The sequence below is a fragment of the Setaria italica genome, chromosome IV, assembly GCF_000263155.2.
Source record: "Setaria italica strain Yugu1 chromosome IV, Setaria_italica_v2.0, whole genome shotgun sequence".
NCBI lineage: Eukaryota > Viridiplantae > Streptophyta > Magnoliopsida > Poales > Poaceae > Setaria > Setaria italica.
The window spans coordinates 17,925,639-17,938,960 of record NC_028453.1 but is presented as its reverse complement, the minus strand read 5'-3'; the positions used below and the strand labels follow the sequence as shown (position 1 = coordinate 17,938,960).

At 43.3% G+C, this 13,322-nt stretch overlaps 1 long non-coding RNA gene across 5 annotated transcripts; it reads right to left on the bottom strand.

Moving 5' to 3' along the window:
- Window positions 1-1,506: 1,506 nt before the first annotated feature.
- Window positions 1,507-5,489, bottom strand: LOC101764731. 5 transcript variants are annotated; one of them, XR_002677276.1, is made up of 4 exons: window positions 4,880-5,489; window positions 4,197-4,401; window positions 3,960-4,106; window positions 1,507-2,536 (listed from the first exon to the last, which is right to left on the bottom strand). It is a non-coding gene; the product is annotated as an uncharacterized LOC101764731 (long non-coding RNA). The 5 variants fall into 5 exon arrangements; XR_002677277.1 differs by having other exon boundaries at window positions 1,507-2,282; XR_002677275.1 differs by having other exon boundaries at window positions 1,507-4,106.
- Window positions 5,490-13,322: the final 7,833 nt, after the last annotated feature.

Below are 13,322 nucleotides of genomic sequence, written 5' to 3'. Positions count from 1 at the left end.
GGCGCTTGCATTATCCTAGGATGTAGAGGCATCGCCAACAGTAGAAGTGGTTGTGTCCTGTTTATTCATCCAGGTATTTAAACTATCCCTTTCTTCCTCGTTCTCTCTGTCGACTGTCTGCTGAAATACCAGCCCTCGCCTACAGCTGCCTCTTACTATCTTCCTCTCTCACTCGCTTTTGCTGCTACCTCGTGGTGAGTGCTGTTATCTGCCGTTCTTTGTTGCCGTTGCCTGTGTTTCTTTGCTCTTTCAAGAGGCTCATATTTTCTCCTCCATTGCAGAACTGCTGCTTCGCTGCTGTTTCTTTCACAGCTACTTATAGGTAGCAAACAAAACAAGAAAGGTATGTTCGATCTCTTTCCTGCTTTTCTCTTCTCTGTGTGTGCATCTACTTCTCGATTTGTATACTTTGCCAGCATGGTGCATTGTACACTAATGCAGCTGCAAATTAAACGCTTTTTGGAAAACTTCCTTTTCTTTTTGGTTCTTCTGTATTTATTTACCCTGGAAAAATAGACTGCTACTTGACATCGCCAGTATGTCCATAAAGACTTTAAAGGTAAGATTTCTAAACATGGTATTGCACGACAGTAAAATGTTTCAGTATCTGCAATGTGTGTCAGTACTGTCATCTGATTATGTGTTTCTTTACTTTATTATACCTGTGCCCGCATAAGCATTCTTTTTATCAGTAGCAAGCTACATTAATTCCTGCTTTAAGCTTTTCTTCTAATATTTCATCATTGCTACCTCGATAAAACTTGATATATCAAGTTCTTTGATGTTGATCCAAAATTAGAAACGTGCATTCAGTGTGATTAATCTATAAATTTCTCTATATTCTGATGCATTTTGGCACATAAGTATTGGACCTCTAGGATACACTTTTCTTACTTTTTGCTTCGTTAAAGCGCTATCTTATTCAGACTTTAGTACATTGCTCTCTGATTCTTGGGGTGTGTGTGCATGAATGATGTTAGAAGACGATCCAATAGTAATACATCTATCTTTACTCTGCAATGGTAGGCAGAAATTATGGACTGACGGCAGTTAGCGCGCTAATTTATGCACTGCAAGTGCACGGATCAGTAGTAGCTTTTCCTAAGGTTATCAATCTGTGAAACAAGTAGGATGCTGGTTCTCACTTTATACTAATCTTACTAATAGAATCAGGCAATATGAGTTGTGTAGAGAGACAAACTAATATAAACTAACAAAGAGCAAATGGGGATACAAGATAGAAAACAAAGATAGATATACGTTCCATCACTAGGATCTAGGTTCACATGAATATGCATCTACTATACACAAAAGGGGTGTTGCCATCACTAGCTTCACAACGGTTATGTGCTTGCTCCGCTCTTTCCCTCCTGCATACTGTCACTACGCAGGGGTACCCAACAACCTCACTCACACATCTATATCAAAGCATCCGCAGAGTTAAGCTAATCACCACGATTACCACAAACTCTACTAAGAATATGGGTTGATTAGAACACATGTGAATGAAGCATTACAATGACATAGACCATGAAGAATTGATAGGCATAAAGTATATGTAGCAGTTACATATCAAGGATCCAAACAATCTAGGGATGAACAGAGGCTTGACCCCATCATCTTACAGAGATTGATAAAAAAAGGGGTGAAGGAGACTCTAGAGAACGTCGTCACTGAAGATGGCGAGGGGGTGCAGGAACACCCTAGGCCGATCGGCCTAGGGCTCCTCAGGCCGATCAGCCTAAGGTCTTCTTCGCACCTCCTAGCCTCCGCCGGCGTTGGTCATCGCGGTAATCTAATTTAATCCCTTTTTTGATCTTGTGGCGGTGGCGATTGCTAGGTTTAAACTCATCAGGATTGTTCCTCCTTGTTGAATGTCCTTGTATTTATAGTTCTCGACGTCGGTTGGGGTGCCTTCGGGGCCAAGTATCTGGAAAATAACTCTAGGATCATTGAGGGCTTCCTCCTGGTGAAAGGAAGCATCAAACGGGGCTAAAAACGAGTCATGCCAATCAGCCTGGACCCCATCGGCCAATCGACCTGCCCTATTTTAGCCTCCAATGTCCGATCGCTTCATACAAAAGTTGTAGATCTCGTCGAGCTATGCAATTTTCCCTATAAATTCACCTCAATCGAAGTTCGGATGAGGAAGATATGGTCCATGCAATTCTTAGCTCCTCCTACAGGCCTGCAGTTCGATGTTCATGTTTGGACCTTCCAATATCCAAAGTTCGGGCCCAAGTCTAACTTGGAAAAAAAACCCTTCATTTATGTCATATTCCCTGTGATTTTACAATATAGTTTAAAACACAACACATATGTATAATTTAAAACACAACACATATGTGAATATAGAATTATTTCAGGAGCCAAGTGGCCGGTTAGTATAAGAATATGCTTGAAAACACTAGTAAAATGGTACTAAAAGTATGTCAATAACGATCGTCAACAATCCCCCAAGCTTAAACCTTGCTTGTCTGCGAGTAAGTCAATTCTTGCTTTCAAGAGAAATTAGCATTGCCTTCCAATGTCATCCCTGCACTTTATGTATTTAACATTAAAGTTCAAGTTGCGACCTGCTTCTTTTTCATTATGGAAGATGGACTAGCAATGAAGAACAAGCCACAATAAAAGATAAATACAATGCTCTTCAACTTAGGTGAACTTCAAACCCTTACCTTATTATATCGTGAAGAGTTTTTCAAAAAGATGCATATCCAACAAAAGTGAGATTCTCTTGCAAAAGTTCATGGAAACACTCATCTCATCAAGTCACTGAAGCCTATATTAGGTTAGTTTCAACATATTCTACTCGTATATGAAAGTGGAAGGCTTATATCTTAAATATTGTCAAATTAAGAGATAGATCTATTGGAATTACTGAGACTTATCAAAAAGGCTATGGAAAATAAATGTTGGAGAGGGAGAGGGATGAACACACACATTTAGATAGGTGGACATGTACAAGTAGCAAAGGAATGATCCTGAGGCACAAATGAAATCCTCGTTATTAGATTGCACATGGTTGGAAAATGATGAATATGATACAACAAGATAACTTTGTCGAGCCAAACATGATGCTTCAGAAGATGAGGAGCATATTCTTTCTTTCTTTCTTTCTTCTTTCTTTTTTCTTTTTCTTCCTTTGTTCTCTCTATTTTTCATTCTTTTTCTTCATTTATGTTTTCTCTTTTTTTCTTCTTCTTTCTTTTTCTTTCTTTTCTCCCCAAATTCTATCGCAACAAAGCTTGATCTAACGAGAAGCTGTCAAGGATAGACAGCGCACTGACTCTCCCCTATGCTCGAACGATGCTCGTCCTCGAGTATGAAAAGTGAGTAAAAATTCACTGCTGATGGGTATAGAAATGACCTTCAAAAAATTTAATCATACTCATCTTAATAGGTTGTGGTCAAGGAGGTAGTCACAAAAATGATAATTTGGGTTTAGGTTGGATGTCCAGCGAGGTTTGCGAGATTTCCGATGTGAAAATTCACAATGCACGGATAAAAAGGCTAGCAATACAAGGTTACACAAAGGAATGACCAGCTTCTAAGTCTCATACCACAGAAATCAATCTTAATCCAACTCATCAAAATATAAGTTTGCAATCTAAAGGTTTCATCATGAAAGATCATGCATGTATATAAGCTTTGGTAGGTAGAACTTTGCAAGAGATTCACAAATGTAGATAGCATATGAATTAAGTTTCAATAAAAGTAAGACAAGATATCAGGTCATCAGCAAACTTAAATCAGAGAGCAATTGAATGAATGTGGGTCTAGAATATAGTCATTTAACCTCCACAATTAAAAGAGTTGGTAGTTAAATCAATTAAACATCATTTTTTAGAGAGCAATTGGCAAATACAACATCGTGTAGGTAAAACAAAGCGGCAACTTTTATCATTTTTCCATAAGCAAATGGAATATAAAACATCAAGGTGAGCACATGGTCATACCTATTTATTGAAAATAAAAACAAATCTAGGTTGTCCTCCTAGTAACCATGTTATTATCGGATAAAGGTTGCACTCGAAGGTTGAAGGCTTATTGATTTCAGGGCTTGCAAAGCTGAGAGTGAATATTCTTGAACAATTTGACTCAACCTAACCATTATTATCACAAACCGTCACCACCAACACAGGCAATCAAGCAACAGCAGGAGGAAACGAATGAAGGTGAGAAAAGAGCAGCACCTCACTAGCTCGCTGGATGACTCATCTGAAGAAACCTGCCACTCCAAGAAAGGAACGGCAAGTTGCCGCCAATCCAGAGATCTGTCGAGCTGATCGGAATGAGGGCACATGATAGACGAAAAAATCAGGGAATGCTCAAACACCACCCAGCTCGGGTTGATAATTGATAGGCATCCTATGCACCAATCTTTGCTAAGAATCCAACCTGCAAATTAACATTGCGTCAGGTGCAATGCACACTAAGAAAGGATGATGCAGCTACCGACTGCAACATCCTACGACCTAATTTGAACAACCTTGACAAATCATCGGCACCTCCTAGGTAACCCGACAAAAATCAACGGGAATCGAACAGGTGAGGATACAAAATTATACAAAGTAACTCAAAAATAGGAGAAGTATGTCTATATGGCAAAAGAACCTTCGGTCCAGGTATAGAACACCATCTTCATTACTAGTGTGATTTTAAGTTAACCAAAATAGCAGTTTTAATGTTCAACTGTAGCCAGTTAACTGAAAAGCAGACTAGAACCGAAAGGCAAAGTACAAAAATTATTTTGACACGACTAAAATGGCCATGGCAAGGTAGTTTGTATATCTGTGTTATATAACTGATGAAACCTGAAATTTAAGATAAATTATGCTATTGATTAATCCAACAAAACATATAGCTGGACTTGCACCTGAAAGCAGAGGGACCGCCGCATTTGTGCTCTCCTTGATTCCACATTGCTGCACATCGTCGTGTGTCTGCTCATTGCCACCAGCTCGTCGGCAAGGGATGGACGTCGCAGCAGGACCGATCCGGCATCCCCGTAGAGACAAGAACTCACCACGTCAAGGATTGGAACAGCAGCCAATCGGATGAAATCTCATCCAATCGGGATTGGAACAGCAGCCAATCGGATGAAATCTCATCCAATCGGGGAGGGATTTGAAGGCTCAGACATTAACAATCCGTAGAGGCATTTAAAAGGGTGAGTGAAGAGAGAAGAGAAGGGCGGTAGAAATCACATCCTGGATTGAAGACAAAAGCTAGCGTACGACAGTACGAGATGAGTAGGACTTACTCCGGTGGAGTCTCTCACCGGGGCGCGGCGAATCGGGCGGCCGAGGGCAAGAGCGACACCTTGCGCCGCCGCCGACCTAACCCCGGTGGGCTATTGCGGCTTCGGGCGCTGGGTCGACATGGGCCGAGCAGGCGAGGGGTGACGACCCGGCGAGGGACGGCGACGACGGAAGGGCGGGTGGCCGGGAGGGAAAGTGTCGGGCAAAGCGAGGAACTGAACAAAGGATGATGACCCACGATCTGAATTAGTTCGGGTCCTCGGGACGTGGGATTGACCGGGAGAAAAAAACCGAGAAAAAACGAAAACCCACGGAGAAGCGGTGCGAGCCAGACTTGCCCTTGTTCACTTTACTCCCAACTCCTAACTTTGGCACTATGCAAAAAGAAGATTTCCCATCACATCAAACTTGCGGTACATGTATGGAGTACTAAATGTAGATGAAATTAAAAACTAATTGCACAGTTTTGTTGTACTTTACGAGACGAATCTTTTGAGCCTAATTAGTCAATATTTGGACAATAATTCACAAATACAAACGAAACGCTACAGTGTTGCTACAGTAATTTGGCACCTCCCAAATTCCTCAAGTAAACAAGGGTTTGGTGGCCCAGGTATAATATATTGCTATTCATAGTCAAAGTTAAAAACAAACTTAAACTTAACTATATTTTAGAACGGATAGAGTACCGGGTACTGCCCTAGTCGTAACTCGTAACCATACGGAGTTGTGTGTTTTAGCCCAGCTTAGTAATACGGAGTCGTGTGTTTTAGCCCAGCAAAAGCAAGAAGCCCGTAGAAACGATCAAATGTAAAAAAGCATCCGATCCATATCTATCAAGTTGGCAGAGTGGGAATCGTGCCAAACTTGAAGACATAGCCTGCAATATCGATCAAGTACCAAACTTGAAGGATTATATGCCTGCTTATTGAGAGCATAAAGTGTTTTTGCTTTTCCTATAGTAAATATTATATAAAGGGGCATTTGCATAGTTTCCCCTGCTTTGCGACTGAATTATTAATCTTGTATGAAGTATGGTAGTATGTTTATCAATTAGGAAAATGTTGTATTTATGATTTAATTCTGATATTTTTTATAACTTTACCACTGAAAACTGGTAAAACATAGAATTGGACCCTGGAAAAGGTAAACTCGTCCCTCAAGAGTAATCCTGCACTAGATGCTGGACTCTGTTCCGTAGCTTTTGTTTGTTTGCTGCAATCTTCTATGTTCCATTTAATCTGATGATATAGCAGCTGCTCAGCAATTTGCACTCTTCGGGCTGCTCAGAAAGTAGTTGGAACACCATACTTTGAACTGTTGGCCAATTCTCTGCGCACGTGCTGCAAACGGACGCCACGTATCGAAACACAGTCGAGCAAGTCGGCTCTCGTATTGGCAAACTCGATCGGCAACCCTTAAACAAACGGTGAACCCTACCTGACTTTTTAGAAGAAGATTTTAGAAGAAGATTTGTAGGACGCGATTTCCTTTGGAAAAACTAATGTAACTAAGATATCATCAGGCAGAATCTATAGCTTTTGGAAGGGCATTCACACCAAAATACGCGTAACTTGAGAAAGTAAGGTACCCAGCATACCTGGTGCAGCCTTAATCTCGATGACGAGATTCTTGTGAGGGGGGAGACTGTAATATCCCATATTTTTAGGAGATGTTTGAACTGCAAAAATGTGGATTTAAAAAAAATTTGTGATGTAGTGTGAATTTTTCCGAACTATAATATTGTCTTCAGTGAATCTCTCCCAAAACTCTTAGAATTAGCTCATAAACTAAATTGAATTGCTAAGGTGAAATGTGTGCTAGTGTGAATATTTGGAGTTTATTTGAAATTTTATTTGGATTTGTTGTGTGGGATTTGTATTTGAATTGGAATTTAAATACAAATCAAACTAGAAAAAACTAACTAAACCTAACCTAGGTTCAAACCAGCTCAACTAACCCCACCAGCCCACCTAACAAACAATCCAACCTAAGGCTGGAGCGAAAATTGGAACCTCCAGTTTTCTAAAATCGGAACCTTCTGTTTTCTACCCATAACCGCCTCCACGCCGCAGCCGCTGACTACCCAGCCCCACACGTCAGCCGCCCGCGCCACTATTCCTTTTTCTTCCCAACGACACTCACGCACGCAGCATGAGCGCAACAGCAACGTGCGTGCCGCGCACGACACCAGCCCCGTCCGCGCCACTTTTTGCGTTGGCGCCCGCGGATGGCCGCCAAGCCGCCCAGCCGCAATCCCTAGCCATCCACTGCCGTTCGAAACCCTAGCTGCCGCCTACTAGAGCCCCCACACCATCTACTCCTGTCCACATCCATATTTGGCAGTTTTCCCCTTCACCCGCCGCCGTTTGGAGAAGGGGAGGAGGAAGGAGGAGGTGCAAGGGACAGGGAGAGGACGCCGGAGGAGGAGAAGACCGTTGTTGCCCTGCCGGAAAACTGCCAAGCTTGCGCCCGTTCGTTCCACCTCGTCACCACGCTGCTTCTTCTCCCACTAGCAACCACCAGGTGAGCTTCATGGCCCTACTCGCTTGGATGAACCGCTGATCCAGCTAAGGCCTGAATCGCGCGTTCGTGCGCGCGCAAAGACCGTCATTGCTGAACCCATGGAAAAACTGAAAACTTTGGTTTCCAAACCGAAACTTCCGGTTCTGCAGTCCAGCTTGTAGTAGCTCCAGAAATTATAGAAAGTCTCGACCAAACGAACCCCAAACCCTTGTGTGGTGAACCCTAAATTCCCAGGACCATCCAAAGCCCTTTCCCAGGAGATCTCCCACAAGGGGAGAGATCTACCCATGGAAAATCGGAACATCCAGTTTTTCTAAATCAGAACTTCATGTTTCAAATCGGAACTTCCGGTTCTAAAGTCGGAGCTTCCGGTTTTTACCCCAGAAACGAGAAAAACCCCACGACAGCTTAGCTACCAACTTTTTAGACCTCCTAAGCTACCTGTAAACCTTTGTGGTAGCTTGCATCCAGATGCAGCTAACCTACAACCAGTTAACTACTAACTCCTTTGTTTCTTGGTTTCGCCTATCAAATCAAAATGCGGAAAAATATTTTCAACTTCAAAATTTCACAACCAATTCATTCTAATTCTAAAAATTATGAAACTAGTTTCATAATATTCCTGAAAACATGCAGCACGCGTTAGACTAGGCTTTGTTCTTGTTTGGTACTCTTTAGATCTCTTTTGGATTTGCTATGCAACTAGACTTTCGGTAATTATGGTACTCGGAGCTGGACCCTGAGCCGAAGCCTTTCGAGGACTACTACGAGGAGGAAGACTACTCAGGTTCACATCCATTCGATTTGAATACTCATTAGGCATTGCTAACTAGTATGCTAGCGCTTTATTTCTTCGTATGATGATGATGAACCATGCATAGCCTACTTTATGCCTTGAGTCCTTGTTTGACCTACTACCATATTATTTACATTTGCTATGTGCGATGCTTGCATGTGTATGGGATATTGTGATTAGGATTCTTGGCATGCGTGGGATTAAAACCAGCATGAGAAGGTGTTTTTGGATACTTGATGGGGGTGAGCTTTACACAACCCGATCTTCGGATTGGGGGCTTGGGGTCCATTCTCGGGCATTCCCTGTTTGGTACTTGTTGTGGGTACAGATTTGAGGAGCATAGGAGTTGGTGGCGATACCTATTATGGGTGCAATTGCGGACCACGTTGTGGAAACGCTTATGAGAGTTAGGAGCTCACCCCGATCTAAAACCGAGTGGGTCGCCATGCTTCACGAGAATATGTTAAATGTGCACGCCACTCGCCGAATTATGGGTCTAAGCCCGGGTCAAGACTAGTAAGTGCGGTACCATACCTACCATAGGATAGAGTATCAGTGTAGGGGGAGTGGTGCTAACCTTTTGCCCTCTGATTTGCTTTTGCCCCCGATTAGCCCCGGTGGGAGTGCTTCACAGTTCCGGGGTGGTCCTCTGTGGGGGATCGCATCCGAGCCCGGATGCAGGATGGTATCATAACTCCCAGGTTCTTCGCCCGGTAGGGTGATGTTCAGTCGGCTGATCCCCGGCTGTCTCACTCTGAGATGGGTCTAGGTGTACACACTCTACATAGTTAAAACTATACGTATAGCCGCGTCCTCGGTCATGAACAACCCTGTGACATCACGTCTCTCCATTGTTTTGAGATATCTCTACCTCCCCCTTTTAGCTACATATGAGTGTGGTGAGCCGCAATTGCAGTCGGGAAGAGGGGAGTTGCTCCCTTTCCCTTTAGGATCGGACTGTAATTGTTGAGGTGTAAAGGAAGGGAGCTTCACAGTTCCCGATTGGCCCTGGTGGGAGTGCTTCACAGGAATATGTTCCAAATTTTCATTTCTGAGAATCCCCCTGTACCATCGTGATAGTCCTTGGATCAATAGCTATCACGTACAGAACTCATTTTAGCATAATATCATTTCCATACAACGAAATTAGAGTACATTATTTGAAATTTACATCTAATACAACTCAAAATACGAATATGATATAGGCCCCTTGGACTAAACGACAAGTAGAAATCTTGCGTAGCGGTAGCTAGGGCTTCAAGTCTTCATCTCCAATCTTCACCACAAGCATCTTTGATCAAAGCAACGCGATCCTTCCTTCACGAATTCTTCGTGATCAGATTTTCACTCCAAGTCCAAACCTGCACACTTACGAACTACCCCCAAGGAAAGGGACAGGTCCACGTCACCATCCGAATGCAGGCTTTAAGTGGCCTAATACTAGTATTCAAAAGTAGTCAAGAAATAGGCTCAGGTTTCCTATGCAGCAGCAAGCATAAAGAATAAACTTCCATATCCATCGACCCATCTCTCATCACATCGGGAACACCTGGCAACCTAGGATCCCTATCACCATCATCCTATCTCCATCACTAGGGTCGAAGCGAAGACTCCCTCTCTTCGCCTCTCAACAACTACAGTCAGATCCTAAAGAAAAAAGGAGCAACTTCTCTTCTTCCCGACTGCAATTGCGGCTCACCACACTCATATGTAGCTAAAAGGGGGAGGTTGAGATTTCCCAAAAATAATGGAGAGTCGTGATGTCACAGGGTTATCCATGACCGAGGACGTGGCTATACGTATAATTTTAACTCTGCAGAGTGTGTACACCTGGACCCATCTCAGAGTGAGATAGCCGGGGATCAGCCGACTGAACATCACCCTACCAGGCGAAGAACCCGGGAGTTATGATACCATCCTGTATCCAGGCTCGGATGCGATCCCCCATGGAGGACCACCCCGAAACTGTGAAGCACTCCCACCACAGCCAATCGGGGGCAAAAGCAAATCAAGGGGCAAAAGGTTAGCACCACTCCCCCCTACACTGATACTCTATCCTACGGCAAGTAAGGTACCGCACTTGCCAGTCTTGACCCAGGCCTAGACCCGTAATTTGGCGAGTGGCGTGCACGTTTAACATATTCTCGTGAAGCATGGTGACCCACTCGGTTTCAGACCGGGGCGAGCTCCTAACTCCCAAAAGCGTTTTCAGAACGTGGTCCGCAATTGCACCCATAATAGATATCACCACCAACTCCTATGCTCCTCAAATGTGTACCCGCAACAAGTACCAAACAGGGAATGTCCGAGAACGGACCCCAAGCCCCCAATCCGAAGATCAGGTTGTGTAAAGCTCACCCCCGTCAAGTATCCCAAAAACACCTTCTCTTGCCAGTTTTAATCCCACGCACGCCAAAAATCCTAATCACAATATCCCATACACATGCAAGCATTGCACATAACAAATATTCGTAATATGGTAGTCGGTCGAACAAGGATTCAAGGCATAAAGTAGGCTATGCATGGTTCATCATCATCATACAAAGAAATAAAGTGCTGGCATACTAGTTAGCAATGCCTAATGGGTATTCAAATTGAATGGGTGTGAACCTAAGTAGTCTTCCTCCTCGTAGTAGTCCTCGAACGGCTCCGGCTCAGGGTTCAGCTCTGAGTCTCCGGCAGCTCCTAATTACGCAATTACCATAATTACCAGATGTCTAGTTTCAAGGTTAACCCAAAAGAGATCCAAAGAAGAACAAGAATAAAGCCTAGTCTAACGTGTGCTGCATGTTTTTTAAATTATGAAACTAGTTTCATAATTTTTAGAATTAGAATGAATTGATTGTGAATTTTTGAAGTTGAAAACATTTTCCGGCATTTTAATTGATAGGCGAAAATAGGAAACTAGGGAGTTAGCTGTTAACTGGCCGTAGGTTAGCTGAAATTTGGATGCAAACTGCCACAAAGGTTCACATGTAGCTTTGGAAGTCTAAAAGTTGGTAGCTAAGCTATCGTGGGGGTTTTCTAGTTCCAATTTGAAACAGGAAGTTTTGGTTTGGGAAAACTTGATGTTCCAATTTTGAAACAAGAAGTTCTGGTTTAGGAAAATTGGACGTTCCGATTTTGGAAAATTGGATGTTCTGGTTTTCCATGGGTAGATCTCTCCCCTTGGGGAAGATCTCCTAGGAAGGGCTTTGGATGGTCCTAGGGATTTAGGGTTCACCACACAAGGGTTTGGTGTTCGTGTGGCCGAGACTTCCTAAGGTTTCTGGAGCTACTGCAAGCTGGGTTGCGCAGAACCGAAAGTTCCAGTTTTGCCACGAGTTCAGCCGTGACAGGCTTTGCGCGTGCGCGAGCACGCGATTCAGGTCACAGTTGCGACAGAGGTTCATCCATGCGAGTGGAAATCGTGAAGCTTCTAGTGGGCTTGCCGACGAGGGAAAGGCGGCGCGTGGTGAGGTGAAGCGGAGAAGGCAGCACAGGCTTGGCGGCTCTCTGGCGGGGCAGCAGCGGTCTCCTCCTCCTCCGGTGCCTAAAGGGTGCCTAATAGAAAAAGTCCTTAAGGTGGTTGAAAGATCAAAACTCGAACTGGTGCACAATTGATTACTCAGCAACAGAGGTTCACTTGCGCTGAACAGAACTCACAACTTACTAGGGCAAACTTCATCAAATTTTATCAGCATCTTGTTTAGGAAGTTTTTTACAACTTTCTTATATCAAGTTTCTGGAGAAGACTTAAGGAAACAGCTTAAACAAATTTTAACAAGTTTGAACAGTGGAGCAAGACAGCTAGACAATCCTTATCACGCTTAAGATTTTGAGACAATTTCACAAGCGAGTTCGATTTGCGTCTTTTAGGTTGCGACTTTTATTCATGATGCAAGCATGTCCTAATCGGCCTCACAACTAAAATAATTGCCAAAAAGCTTTGGACTTACGCAGTTAGTGCCGGTGGTAAGGCAATCAATACGGCTCTCATTATAGTAACTAGCCGAGTTACTAATCGTCATTTCTTACGTAAACGCAGTTAGTGTACCTGCAGAATATTTCAACCTGAACCTTTCATGCCAGCAGGTCATGAAAGCGTCCACAAACATTACCGTTCACTATAGAAACGGCACCCATGCGTTTAACACTGCATGGACAACGCAACAACCGTGGAAATATGCCCTTTTGAATAGAACCATATAACCCTTTGCATACTCGTGATGCGGAATCTGGCGCACGTAATAGATGTGGGCGAACAACTGCGATAATAGGCTCATTGGAATCGAACTATACCACCGTTCGCATGATTTAACATACGAAACCTTGCACATGTGTAATAAATGTGGGTGAGAACAACCGTGATGATAGGTTCGTTGGAATCGAATCCTATCACCCTCCGCATACTCACGATGCGGAACTCTGCACACGTATGATAAACATGGATGAAAAGTTCTGGAAGTCAGTGTTGATAGCCACCTTAAATAAGCCAAAAATTCCCCTAGGGCTTCTCGTACTAAGTTCATCGTTAACAAACTTACGAATTTTTCAAACTAATTTCTTGTCAGTTTTACTCAGAAAAGGGTGTTTAAGGTTTGTTGTTCTCTCTGTCATACATCATGTTCTGATACCAGCTGTGGCGGAACAACCCAAATTAACTTGGCTAAAATGCACTTAAGCGGCCTAACATGTGATCATGCACTTTAAACAAGCCAACTGGATCGTCCGTCGGATTTCATTCGATAAACCAC